We start from the raw sequence: 14777 nt of genomic DNA, 5'->3' as shown, positions 1-14777 counted from the left end.
TACAGTAAATTCTTTTGATAACACTGGTCCATTGTCTACTTTCTTGGGGAATTCCAAATCTCTTCTTAATGGGCAGCAGGGACCATCTCCTATCACAGAAGCCAAGCATGCCTGATGTTCCCATTTCCTAGGCTCTAGGCAGCTAGAGTTGAGGTGTGACCTAAATTTGGGCAGTCAGCTGTATTTGCTTAGATTTAAAAAAAAAAAAAAAAAAAAAACAACAACAAAAAAAAAACCCAACAACAATGTCTTACTATCTAACTCTGGCCTGAAACTTGCTATGTAGGCCAGGCTGGCTTAACTCAGAGATCTGTCTGCCTCTGCCTCTCAAGTGTTGAGATTAAAGTCATGCACCACCATGCCTGTGTTGGGGTGAGTCTTGAGGTATTATAATCTGGTCCCACTTCCTGTCCACTCTCTACTTTTGACTGAGGAATTGACCAGTTGCCTCACAATCTGTGGCCATGCCTTCCCAGCCGTGAGAGATGGTATCCTTTCTAAAACTGTAAGCCAAAATAAGCCCTTCCTCCCTTAAAAAATGTGAAAAGAAAGGAGAAGTGTAAAGAAAAAGAAGAGAGAATAGGTAAGGAAAGGAGAGAAAGACTGAACCCACACGGCCCAGTCTTTATGTCATGTGTTGATTCCTCACACACAGACCATCACTGTTCTGCATCTCAGAGAGTCACCAGAGACCTATGGAGCCACCATGCTGTGACAGCTGCCCAAGGGCCGAGGAGAGCAGTGTGAAGACGGTTCTATTCCCAGCATCCATGTCTAGTATCCCTGGGCCTCAGTTTAATTAGCTACGAGCATTCTTTTTGTTTTTGAGTGTGTGTGTGTGTGTGTGTGTGTGTGTGTGTGTGTGGTGTATGCCCATGTCTATATTCATGTGCATGTGTGTACATGTAGAGGCTAGAGGTCCAACATATGGTGTCTTCTTTTATGGGTACTATCATCATCATCATCATCATCATCATCATCATCATCATCACTGTTTAGAGTCTCTCACTGAGTCAGCAGAACTGGCTGGCCAGTGAGCTCCAGGGATCCCCCTATGTCTGTCTTCCCAGCACTGGCATTACAGCTGTGTACCGCCAAACCCAGCTTTGTCCACGGATTCTGGAGATCTGGTCTCCAGTCTTCATGATTGTCCAGCATCACTTTCCTGACTGAGCCATCCCCCAGCTCCTTTCACGTTTTGGTTTGTGTTTTCGAGATGGGGACCTCACGCTGTAGCTGAGGCTGACCTTGAACTCACAGTGACCTTCCTAACTCAGCCTCCTAGTGGTGGGATTACAGGCAGGAGCTACCGTGCCCAGTTTGTGAACATTCTTGTAAAGTAGGGCACTAATTCCCCATCTCCTGGATAAAGAAACTCAGACTTCCGGGGTAACTTACTGGCAGAGAGCCTGAAACCTCTGCCTCTGAAACTCCTGGATCTTTCCCTTCCTCCACATTTTCTTTTCTTCCTTTTTCTTGGTTTTTAATTTTTATTTGTTTAGTTTATATGTATGGGTGTTTTTGCCTGTGTGTATGTCTGTGTGTTATGTGTATGCCTGGTGCCTGTGGCAGACAAGAAAGGTATCAGATCCCCTGGAACTGGAGTTACAGATGGCTGCAAGCCACCATGTGGGCGCTAGGAATCAGACCCAGGTTCTCCAGAAGAGCAGCCAGTGCTCTTAGAAGCTGAGCCATATCTCCAGCCCCTTCCTTCATGTTCTCTAAGCACCACACATTACGGAAGTGCACATCTTCATTTGGACGATGTATACACACACACACACACACACACACACACACAGACACACACACACCACCTTATCTCCTCCCTCTGGCTGCCCAGACAGGTCCAGACCAAACTCTGGGGCTTCTAAATGGTATCTGATCTTCAGATCACCACCCTGAGTTAAAGCTGGAAACTCCCATCACCACCCTTGCTACCACAGGGACACCAAGTGGACACAAGTGCCCACACAAGAACAGGACTTGCCTCTCTCTCGGAACCGGAAAGACCAAGTCAGGTTCACCTTCTCTTCTTTACCTAGCTCAGGAAGGTTGCTGGGCTAATGCCCTTTGGACAACTCTTCTTTGATGGAAGACACTTCGGTCATCCGCTTTTATCGTTTCCTAACTGCAGCCGCACAAGTAGGTTTCAAATAGCTGGATTGGTTTTTTCACGCAGCTGGTCCCACCCATTCATCAGTACCAGGCAAGTCCCTCCCCGGGCTGAGGCCAGCCTTGATGTGGCCAGGGAGCCATGCAGTCTGTGCTGGGTGCACCCACTTGCTGCCCAGCTGGGACTAGTGGGAGGTTTTCGGTGGCGTTGCTAGGCAACGTGGGTAATTGATGAGGCCAGGGATTGGGCTTCTGAGCCGCAGAGATTAACAGCCTCCTTCATCACACTGCAAGCCATCATTATACCTTGGTCTAGAGCCCACAGTGATCTCTCTGTGGTCATGGCCTGAAAGGATGCTTTTTTAGCTACAGAAATTAAGAACTGGTTTTTCAGTATTATAGGTTTGTGGCTGTGGCTGTTTTCTTTTAGCTCCATGTATGAGCACACAACTTGAAATAAATAGGCAAAAGATTTAAAAACAAAAATCGCCTTCACAAACCTCCATCACTCAAAGTTTTCCTTCTGGGGGCAAAGCCTACTGTCCCTCACTGGCGAGGTCAACTAAGGTAGGGAGTTCTGCTTCCCCAGGCCCCTCCATGGCTCACTGTGCATTCAACGCTCCTTTCTTGGACTCCACTGGCCTGGCTGTGGTTCAGGGTTGAGGAACCAGAGCTTGGGTGGTGTGCACAACAGTATGTTAGTATTACCACAGCTTGGGTGGTGTGCACAATAGTATGTTCGTATTACTTCCATTCGAAGACTAATGCAATTCCTCCCTCATCAAGTCTTCAGAGTCCCTCCTACTCATGTTATTTTGGAGACACTCCCTCCCACCCTATGCTGTTGTTCCCATTTACAGATAAAGCAAAGGAGACACCAAAGCTTGCCTTTCAGGTGGCCGTGAAGCCAATTCCCTGGGGCCCACAGCTACATCACATTGCTCCTCCCAGAGCTATTTAACACATCATGTAGGTGCATGCACCCCAGTAAATACTAATAATAGTGATAACAACATAACAATGCTGAGCTGCATGTGGGTGATACACACCGTGATCTCAGCACCTGTGAGGTCAGCCAGGCCTCCATACTGAGTTCCAGATCAAGCAGGCCTGCATAGTAAGTTCTAGAACAGCCAGGACTGCATAGTGAGTTCCAGGTCAGCCAGGCCTGCTTAGTGAGTTCCAGGTCAGCTAAGACTACATAGAGACCTTGTCTCGGAAAAAAGGGGTGGGGAAGGGGAGGCCATGGAACTGTTTCAGCAGTCAAGAGGATTGGCTGTTCTTACAGAAGATCCTGGTTTGGTTCCCAGCACCCACATGATGCTCACAACTGTCTATAACTCAGGTTTCAATGGATCTGACACTTCCTCTGACCTCCACAGACTCCTGCACACATGTGGTATTTTATATACATTCAGGCACACATATATGCACATGAAATAAAATTCATAATTTTCTAGATTAATTTATTTTGTGTTTGAGTGTTTTGTCTGCACACGAATGCCAGGTGCCCACAGAGGAACTAGAGTTATGAAGGGCTGTAAGCCATCATGTGGGTGCTAGGAAACAAACCTGGATCCTCTGAGAAAGCAACAAGTGCCCTTAGCCATTGAGCTCCTGAATAAATATTTCTTAAAAGTACCCACCTCTATAGAGGACAGAGGACTCCACTCTGGACCTTGTATTATCTTCAACACGTCATCATCCTTTTGGATCATAACTGAGCTTTCAAAGCTGCCCCGTACACTGAGAGACAGTCTAGAATAATTCCCTGGAAGCAGATACAGTTCCCCAGAAGTGATCTGACCAAGCTAGCATTCCAGAGCATAGGACTAAAGAAACCCTGATACCATGTCAGTACTTTAAGAAGGTAAAATCATTGCCTTTCTTAAAAATCTGTAGTTAGACAGTAGTGGTGCACACCTTTAATCTCAGCACTTGGGAGGCAGAGGCAGGCTGGATCTCTGAGTTCAAGGCCAACCTGGTCTACAGAGCTAATTCCAGGACAGCCAGAGCTACACAGAGAAACCCTGTCTCAAAAAGAAAGAGTGGAGGAAGGAAGGAAGGAAGGAAGGAAGGAAGGAAGGAAGGAAGGAAGGAAGGAAGGAAAGAAATCTGTAAGCATTCTTCCAAAATATTTTCACTACTGCGTATGTAGATGTGTTCAAGTATGTGCTGGTATGCCTGCACACGTGCTCTTGTGGGGAGACCAGAGGTCAGCCGCAGGTGTCTTTCCCCAGGAGCTGTCCGTCTTGATTTGATTTTTTGAGTTTGGATCTCTCGCTGGGACCTAGGAGACTTGACTACAGATTAGGCTGGCTAGCCAGCTAGCCCCAGAGGTTCTCCTGTCCGCCTCCTCAAGGGCTGGGATTTCTCTCCAGCCCTTCCTCCTTTTGTTTTGTTTGTTTGTTTGTTTGTTTGTTTGTTTGTTTGTTTTAAGGCAGGATCTATGTAGCCCAGGATCCTCTCTATGTAGCCAAGGATGACTTTGAACTCTGATCCTCCTGCCTCTACCTCTCAAATGCTAGGATGACAGGCATGTACCACCACACCTACTGAAATGACTTTTATTTATTTATTTGTTTGTTTGTTTATTTATAGTTTGAGATTGGATCTCTCTACATAGCCCTGGCTGTCTTGGAACTATGTAGACCAGGCTAACCACAAACTCCTCCTACCAAAGGAGATCCTCCTGCCTCTGCTCTAGAGTGCTGGCGTTAAAGGCGTTCTCACCCAGCTGTGAGATGCCTTTCAAATAGTGGCTCATCACAGTCACAATTGTCCCAGCTTGCACAGGACTAGGAGTTCCTCAGGACGTGTATCTGACAGTGCTAAAATTGGAACCATTGTGGACAAACCTAAAATGCTTGGTCACGCTGCCCTGGAATACCTTCCTCAGACTAATTGGGAGGGGAAGTGTTGATAGGTAATCCTCCATGTAGGGCCATGGTTCCTAATCCTACCTTCACATCAGAATTATCTAAGGTCCTATTTGTCCGGGTTCACCTCTGCTCAATGGAAGTCTTTGGGGACAGGATCACATAGGATTTATTTTTTCTAGTCCCACTATACAGCCCCAGCTGGCGTGGAACTCCTCTTTACATGTAGACAAGGCTAGCTCCAAGTGCTGGTATTAAAGTTGACCACCCCATACCCAGCTTCTTTTTTTAAAGATTTATTTCTATTTTTAACTGTGTGGTTAGGGGGAGATGTGCATATGAGTACAGTATCCTAGGAGGCCAGATGTACTGAATCCCCTGGAGCTGGGATTGCAGGAGGTTGTGAGGTTCCCAGTACAGGTTCTGGGAACTGAACTCGGGTGCTCTTAATCACTCAGCTCCTGGGCATGAGAGTTTTAAATGGGCATCCAAGACAGAAAGAAAAAACAAAAAACAAGAACTGTAACAGGGCCCCAGACCTTAGCACAACTGACTCCATGATGGACATACCAGTGAGGCCATAAAACTCAATACACAGACATCACACTACCTGCCAAAATGAAAACAAAGACCTAGTCCATCAAAGTCCCTAGTCCTGGGAAAGTCTCTAAATGCACTAACATTGCTTTTTGGCTTCTGCAGTTCTGCTTCTGGCTAAATGTTCTAGTTAGCTGAAGTATGTCAACCCAGGACATGGATTTTGTGCTTAAAAGCTCACCCTGAGAAAGGCTCGGGCTACACTGGGATCCCGAACACCCAGAGTAGTCGCCGACTGGCTAATAAAGACTTTCTATTGGCTTAAACTTGTGTCCCGCCAGTCTTCTCTGGTGGATACCCCACAACAAAACCAGGGCGTGGGAGGAGAGATAGAGGCAGAGAGAAGAGGAGGAGGAGGAGGAGGAGGAGGAGGAGGAGGAGGAGGAGGAGGAGGAGGAGGCCGGGCCGCAGCTCCTGCCCTAGAGGTTTGTTTTCAAGGCTGAGAAAGTGGCTCAGAAGGTGAAATGCTCCCTGAACTGGATCCCGCACGGGCGATACACACCTGTAATCCCAGCACTCAGGAGGTCAGGAGGCAGGGGCGAGCAGGGTCTGTGGGCCTGGTTGAGAGAGACAGACAGACAGACAGCAACAGAGACAGAGAAAGACAGAAACACAGAGAGGAAAAACAGACAGAGGAGGGGGAGAGGAGAAGGAAAAGAGGGAGGAAGGGAGAGGAGGGACAAGTACAGAGAGGGGGAACGGAGAGAGGGGGAGAGAGGAGAAAGACAGGGAGAGAGGAGAAGGGGGAAAGAGGAGAGGGGGAGAGAGGAGAAAGACAGGGAGAGAGGAGAAGGGGGAGAGAGGAGAAGGGGGAGAGAGAGATCGAAAACCAGCATATATTTGTAACCACTCTCCCTGTGTGGTTACGTATGCCACTCTCTAGTGACCACCAAAGCTCATGTGCCACGTGTGTGCTTTGGCAGCCAGTCCCTAGATGCCTGGTATGTGTCAGGCTCCAGAAAGACATGGAAGAAGAAAGAAAAAGCGAAAGAAACAACAACAAAAAAGTCTGCTCCTTTCCTATTTAGAGGGAAATAAAAAGTCCTAAGAATTGCCGCAGCCAGCAGTGTGCTGTGATGTAGATGAGAAGTGGGTCAGCACCAGCGCAGCGGGGTGGCTGGTCAGGTTCCAGAGCCTATTGTGGCTGACAGAAGATGGGCACACTGGTTACCACTCCTCCCACTGAGAGATGGCGCTGGTTTCCTCTCTTCTTAAGTCATGGGCTGGTTTTAACCAGTTCCACATGGCAGAAGCAGTACTGGGGACTGTCCAAGGCCAGGCTTTAAGAGATGTGTGTGTTGACTACTCTCAGGCCACCATGTTCTGTGGAAGCCCATACTCCCTGCATGGAAGCTGAGGTCATGTAGAAGAGCAACAAGCCACCAGACCAATAATGATACCTTCTTGGACTTCCCAGTCAAGAATACAGCCAACAGGATGACACCAGTTGACAGCAAAGGGTACAGAAAAAGTGTCCAACCTCCCTAAATTCCTGACCCACTGAATCATGGCAAAACAAAATGGCAGTTGTGTTAAAACACTTATTTGGAGTTACTTGAGACACAGCATTAGTTATCAAGAACTGGATGAAAAGAGGACATCTCACTGTGTCATCCCACTGACACCGGTCACCTCTGCATCCTTTTATACAGTAGACTGCAGATAACTCAACGGAAGCAGCCTCCAAAATTAGCCTTCACCTCCATCCCTATCTCTGCCTGCCTTTTTTAAAATGAACCATACAGTCGAGTATGTCAATTTGCTCAAAAGCCATAGCAAGGCTGGGGTGTAGCTCTGCCGGTAGAGCACTTAGCCTCACAGACACAAGACGCTCAGTTCCATCCCTAGCACCCCAAAGAAGAAAAACAAACAAACCCATAGCTGTTTCCATTGTCTTCAGGATACATACAGTAGGTGTGTGACCTAGCTCCCGCCTCTTTCTAGAACCCAGCTTCCACCAATCTCTCCCAGCAATGGCTTGCAGCCATGGGGACCTCTTTCTGTCTCTGAAACTCATCAGATACTCTCCTGTCTCAGAGTCATTACAGTTTCTGTTCCTTCTAACCAGCCCCCCAACCCCAACACAGCAATCCCCCCCAAAGGGCTGGCACCTCCCTAGGAAGTCTCCCCTGCCTACGCCTTCCTCCACCCCAATACTCTAGCACATTTTCCTGCTTCCTTGCTCCAAACACTTATCATACCTAAAAATATCTAGCATATTTACTGTCTGTCTGTACTAGCTGCAGGAAGGTCAGGACTGTGCATTTTCTATTCCATCTCTACCCCAGCATCTGACCACAGTGAAAGGCACTCAGTGAGCCCTGAATGGACCATCATGTAAATGAAGAAGGAAAGAGGAGGGAGGATATGGAGGAGAAAGCCCTGGCTCCGGCTCCAGTGCATCCTCTACTTGCCTGTGGAAAAGTCAGCTCCCCAAACCCAGGCCAGGAGCTCATCTCCACTAGCAAAGCCCATGTATGCTGTCCACCCACGGTTTTGCCCCTGAATCCCATAAGACACTATGCCCTTTCTTGTTCTCTTTCTGGAAGGGTTCTAGAGATCAAACCTAGGACCTCGTGATACAAAAGAAGCACTTTACCACTGAGCTATATCTCCAGCTCTCTTTTAACTTTTTGAGACAGAGTTGCCCAGGCTGACCTTGACCTGCTTCAGTCTCCTGAGTGGCTGAGATCCTTACCCTGTACCACCAGACTTCATTTTTGTTTTGTGGTTTTGAGAAAGAGTGTCATGTAGCCCAAGGTCTTCTATGGCTTCATAGCCAAGGCTGGCCTTGAACTCTTGATCTTCCTATCTCCACCTCCCAAATTGGCTCTTCTTGCTTCCAATTTTACAATATATAAAGACCAAAGGATCTTAGAATTAACAGACTTACATGCTAAGAACACAAATTCCAGAGGAATCCAAAGGACCTGAATACAAACCTTGATTTCATCATTTAATAGCTCTGCAACCTAAGCAATGTACTAAACCTTTTTGTTTTTTAAAGTTGTGGGGATGGAACCCAGGACTTTTAGAATGGTAGGCAAGTGCTATATCACTGAGCTATACCCCCAGCAAAGGTACTTCATCTGTAAAAGGATGGTGTGAAGGTTAATACTGTCAACTTGAATCACCAAAGACAAGCCTCTGGGGCTTGCCTGTGAGAGACTCTCTTGTTTAGTTCATTGAGATAAGGAAGTCCCACCCTAACTTTGTGGCACCATTCCTTTGGCTGGGGTCCCAGACTGGATTTAAAAAAAAAAAAAAAAGCAGCTCATATAGGCCAGGCTGACCTCAAACTCCTCATGATGATCTTGAACTTCCAATCCTTCTGTCTCTGCCCCCAAATGCTAGGATTACACCTGCACCACCATGCCCAGTGTATGCAGTGCTGGGGATTGAACTCAGGACTCCATGTATATACATAATGCCTACTAAGCAAGCACCCGGCCAACCAAGTTACATCTCCAAAGCTTCAGCTATCTTTTCATTCTTTCTCTCTGTCTTTCCAAAGATGATCACACCTCTACCTATCCCCAGGCTTTCTGCAGCATAATATCTAGAAGGACAGCTGGAAAGCTGGGTGTGTTAGTGCATGTCTGTGATCCCAGTGCTCTGGAACCCAAGGCAGGAAGACTTAGAATTCAAGGCCAGCCTTGGCTGCATAGTAAGGCCTTGTCTCATAAAAATAGAACAAGCCAGTTGTGGTGTCACACACTGGTAGGATGTGCTAAAGAGGCAGACAAGAGGATCATGAATTTGAGGCCAGCCTGGACTGCACACTGAGGCTGGAGAGATGGGTCACCATTAAGAGTACATGCTGTTCTTCTGTAACTGCAGTTCCGGGGGATCTAACAACTCCTCCTGACCTCCATGGGCAACATGCATATACATGGTGCACATCCATACATGCAGGCAAAACACTCCTATAAATAAATCTTAAGAGAGAAAGAAAGAAGCCAGAAAAGCTTATAAAGATAACCAGAGGTTGCTTTGTTCCTGAGAAAGAGCAAACAAAAGAGATTTGGTGAGTAGAGGGAAGGGAGCTATGCCTTACTACAGGTTCATAGTACTGATTCTACTTCAGTCTACTCATTGATACTAATTATGAGCCAGACACTAGTCTAAGGATTTTCACAGAAAAAAAAAAAAGCTTACTGAACACTCAGACCATACCAGTCCAGTCGATTCTCACTGCCTTTATTAGTTACTCACTGTAATAAAATACCTGACATGAGCCATTTCAGGGAGGAAATGTTTCCCTTGTCACAGTCTGAGAGTTCAGTTACTCGTGGCTGGAAACCACAGCAACAGGAGCTTGAAGTAGCTGATTACATGATCACACTGAATCCACAGTCAGGAACAGCAAGTGACAGTGACATCGTGGCTACTCACTGAGAGGCTCTTTGGCTAGCCAGGGAGCCCCAGGATCCTCCTGTCTCCACCCCCTAGAGCTGTGAGTTGGGATTACAATTATGCGTTACCACACGCAGCTTTTACAAGAGTTCCAGAGATCAATCTTAGGTCCTCATACTTAACACAACCCGCACTTTACCAACTGACCCTCTTGTCAGCCTCTCGGCCTCATGTACCCAAGGCTGGCCTCAAACAGTTTGTAGCTGAGGCTATGGCCTCGGATTTGATCCTCTTGTATCCACCTCCTGGGTGTTGGGATTATTGGCACTCATCACTACTCCTTATTTACACAGCACTAGGGATGGAACCTAGGGCCTTGTGTGTGCTAAGCAAGCACTCTACCAACTGAACTACATCTCCAGCCAATCTCAGTTCCTGCTTTCCCCCCACCACACCCGTACTGAGGTCATACTGAGCCTGAGCAGGTTGGGTTCCCACTCTGCGGTAGGTCTCCTCTGTTGGAACATTTTCCCTCCCAATTTGTTGTCCCAATGTAAGTCCCTTTCCATCTCCTCTTCAAAGCCCTGCCATATATTAGCATTGTGGAGGTGCTGGGGCTCGAACACAGCAGACATAGCAGAAGTGAGTGCCCATGTAAGGCCCCTTAGCAACCTCTGCTTGTGTCTGGGATGTTTTCTTAGTGCTGTAACTGCTTCCTTAACAGACTGTGGGCATCAAGACTTCTGTTTGAGCCATTTTGAATCCCTATTACACAGTCCAAGGAATGTATCACTAAATATTGGTCAGCTTCATTGGTCACAAATGACTCACTGAACATTCTTACAGCAAGAACACAGAAGACACACTGCTTGTGTAACTGTGATAGAAACACCATCCCTGCTCCTTGCTTTGCCCAGGTCGTTTTGGTTTTGTTCACTTGAGACAGGGTCTTGCTGTGCAGCCCTAGCTGGCCTAGTACTTGCTATGTAGCCCAAGGTGGCCTCAAACTCACCCAAATATGCATGCTGCCACCACCCAATGCAGGGACTGCAGGCATGAATCATCATGCCAGGATAATCACTGCCCTTTTGGAACTTTTGGGTCTCCTGGGACAGATAAAGCACTGAATGGATGAATGAATGAATGAATGAATGAATGAACCAACCAACCAACCAACCAGCTCCAGACGTGTCTCCTCCCACCTGGATAAAAGAGCCCAGAAGAGAAGGGAAAAGGCTGGTGTTTTTGTAGTTAGGGGATGATGACACCTCCCTTTCTGCCCTCTGTACAGACCTCAAAAGACAACAAGGAACTGAGTGGATAGCATGGAGTCTGATCTCCAAATTTGAACTCTAGATCCATTATTTACTAGCCATGTGGCCTTAGGTAAATCCTATGGGGTTGAGAGTAGTATAGTATGGTTATGATTTCATGAAATAATGTCTTTTTGTTTGGTTGGTTTGGCATTTGAGGCAAGCTCTGTGTAACCCAGACTGACCTTGAACTCGGCCTCCTGAGTGCTGAGATGACAGGCGTGCACAAGCCCAAGGTGATGCATTTTAGACGGCTGAGCTCTCAGACCCAACTGGGGCTGAGGGATTATAGACAGTTACCACCTTTGGGGAAGGCATGTCACTTTCTTCAGTGGTGTGCCACAGATAATCTGTCTCTTTGACACTGAACGACCCCCACCCCAACTCCACAAATAACTCTAATTAAACTTAGTGGCCACACACTTGAAGTAGAAGAGAGATTCATTGAGGGTACCAGTGGGATAGAGAAGGATGAGGGAGGGAGATGGGGATGAGGGAGGGGCATGGGGATGAGGGAGGGGAATGAGATGAGGAAGGAGAATGGGGATGAGGGAGGGGGATGGGGATGAGGGAGGGGAATGGGGGTGTGAAAATGACTACTATTTATTTTATGAATGTACAAAATTGTCAAACAATTTTTAATGGGAAGGGAGGGCTGGGAGTAGTGGCACACTGGGAAGGCAGAGGCAGGAGGATCTCTGGGAGTTCAAGGCCAGCCTAATCTATATAGTGAGTTGAAGCCCAGCCAAGACTACATAGTGAGATCCTATCTCAAAAAAAAAAAAAAAGGTAATAAAAGAGAATTTTTTTTTTTTTTAATATGGGAGGAGAATAATGTTTTTGGCAGTTCCCAAGTCAGAACCACAACATAAGGGTCTGGTCCTAGGCCTGGCCCAGTGTTTATACCTTCAGCCGGAAGCTGGTCTCCTCTCTGCTTCACACCTTCTGGCCTCCAGCTCTCTAGAGCACCTGCCTCCACTGTTCAGCTCAGTTTACAAGCCACCTAGGTTCTGTCAAGGCCAGGGTTTGTCTTCTATATCTTTACAAGCCTGCAGCAACGGAGTGCAGTTAGGGAGGAGTGGCTGAAAGAGGACAAAGAAGGAGAAAGCATGATGCGTCAGCTACCCAGCCCGGCCTTGATTCCGACAGTTCCTTATCTTTCAAAACAAACAAAACAAAAACTGTGATCGTACAGATGCGGACACAGAGGCCCAGGAAGTAAATAGGAGATGTGGGTTATGAATCCAGGCCTCTCTATGACTCCTACATAACTTCCCACCATGCCCCACTGCCTGCCTGTCAGCTGGTAGATGTGTGCGGAGAAATTTCAATGTTCTTGTTCATAGGAGGAGAAATGGCACGCTCCTCTCTCCAGACAACTGAAGTACACGCTCAACTAACGAGTAAACAACTGAACATTGGTAAACGAAGGCTGGCTTGACTGAGGGAAATCCCTCAGGTGCCTGTCCCAGGAAGGAGGAAACAGTCCAGGGGAGCTGCCTTGCTGGAAGTGGAGAGACTGTCTTCCCCTCAGTCCTGGGGGCAGGGGCAGAGGTTAGGGAAGCACAGGCTAGGATCCGGCTCAGGTGGAGGCAGAGACCCTACCTGTGGGTCTGGTCGCAGGTGTAGCTAAGTAGTGGTATCTGGCACGATAGTACACACATCACACACACACACACACACACACACACACACACACACACACACACACACACACACACACACGCCAGCACTCCTCCCGCCAAAAATAAAAATAAATCCTGACAATCCGAGAAAGTCATGAAGCGAGCGGCAGTGGCTGAACAGTAAGGGAGCAGGGTTAAACCCCTGGTCACCTCCCCAAACGTTGACAAAGCGCTGCCAACTTGGAAAGTTTCAGAACCCGAAGCGGCCACTCTAGGTTCTTCCGGAAGGTAGATTCTGGAAGCAGCACCCTTCCTTCCCCTCATCGGTCGGGTCACCAGCTTTATTTCATGCCTGGAATTCCGGCCACCCGCCTCCAGTTTCAGCACTCAGCCTCCCACCGCCCAGCCCCAAGCCCTGCACCTTACCTGGGGAGGCCGAGGCACAGCCGTCCCACACTGCGGTCCGACCTTGCTCTTCAAACAGCAAACCGAGCGGCGTGCTGGCTCGAGCTGCAGCCTGCCAGGCTCTCTCCTCGGCTCTCCCTGAACTAAAGTCGTCCAGACAGGTTCTTAAGCGGGAGGGAGCCGAAGGAAATCCCCTCTCCGCCTAGTGGCCTGGCCTAGGCTGGGCCAGCCTGCTAGGCAGTCTCTCCTGGGCTGGCCCTGGATGAATGAGTCCTGGCCTCCTCCTACTTGGGTTTGTGCCAGGGAGCCTGTGACAGCCGCCCTGCCCTCCCTCCTGGGCGCTGCTATCCATGCCTCCTCCTGGTCCTGCCTTCCTGTCCGTGACTCAGCCGGCCTTCTGCTCTCAGCTCTCTGGGAAAGGCCTGCACTGTGAGCTCTCAGTTACTTTGCATGGGATTGTCCTGGATCACACTCTAGTGTGAGCAAGGCCTGGTACTCCACAAAATGACTCAATGGCCCTGGACAGAAGTTTAGTCACAAGGCTCCTAGGTTCTGCCCGCAGACTGGATGTGCCTTCGCCCTGGTGCAACGGGCTTGCCGGTCTCTGATTATCCATTTAAAGTACGTTGAGGACGACTGGCCTTGTGCCAGGTCCTGGTAGCGAGGAAGTAGGTTAAGCTGGTGTCTGCCCTGCTACTGTGCTAGCAAGACAAAGAACGGAGTACTCCGGCTGAAGGTTTGCCCAAGATGGGGAGGACTTCCCTGTGTGGAAGAGTTCTAGAAAAAGCTCCCAGAGATGACATATCAGACAAGCCACTGAAGTTAGAATTATGAGCAAGTGTCAGGCCAGGAAGGGCTTGCAAGGCATGCTGGGAACTACTCAGGCTTTACACCACAGGCACGGAGAGACTCAAAGAGGATGTCAAACATGAAGTCAGATTCAGATTGGATTTATTTTCTGTGCTGATCATGGAACCTAGGACCTCACACATGCCAGGCAGCTGCTCTACCATTGAATTATACCCTCACCTTAAGGTGGCATTTTAGTTTTGTTGTTTTGGTTTGGTTTTTGGTTTTTCAAGACAGGGTTTCTCTGTGTAGTCCTGGCTATTCTGAACTCCTTTGTAGACCAGGCTGGCCTCGAACTCATAAGAGATCCGCCTGCCTCTGTCTCCTCCTGAGTGCTGGGATCAAAAGCGTGTGCCACCGCCATCTGGCTAGGTTTTTGTTTTGGGGGGTTTTTTTTGGAGCTGAGGATCGAATCCAGGGCCTTGTGCTTGCTAGGCAAGCGCTCTACCACTGAGCTAAATCCCCAAGCCCTGGTTAGTTTTTTTTTTTAACAAAATAACTAATTAATTTTATGTGTATATGTGTGTGCCTGCTTGCTTGTATGTAGACCGTGTACGTGTGTGTGTGTGTGTGTGTGTGTGTGTGAGAGAGAGAGAGAGAGAGATATCTGCAGATGCAGGAGAATATTGGATTCCCTG

The 14777-nt window shown here is 48.1% G+C and overlaps 1 protein-coding gene across 3 annotated transcripts in view; it reads right to left on the bottom strand.

Annotated features, from left to right (window-relative positions):
• Positions 1–14777, bottom strand: part of Rhbdl2 (rhomboid like 2) — a 66131-nt gene that overhangs the window by 31568 nt on the left and 19786 nt on the right. The window contains exon 1 of one of the 3 annotated variants that reach the window (XM_059254926.1): positions 13312–13575. The exons of the other annotated variants lie outside the window; for them this stretch is intronic. The gene's annotated coding sequence lies outside the window, so the exon portion shown is untranslated. Of the gene's footprint in view, positions 1–13311; positions 13576–14777 lie in introns of those variants that run through there. 3 annotated transcript variants of the gene reach the window in all.

Source organism: Peromyscus eremicus, chromosome 2 (genome assembly GCF_949786415.1).
Source record: "Peromyscus eremicus chromosome 2, PerEre_H2_v1, whole genome shotgun sequence".
NCBI classification, from domain to species: domain Eukaryota; kingdom Metazoa; phylum Chordata; class Mammalia; order Rodentia; family Cricetidae; genus Peromyscus; species Peromyscus eremicus.
This window is presented reverse-complemented; position numbering and strand designations above follow the sequence as displayed.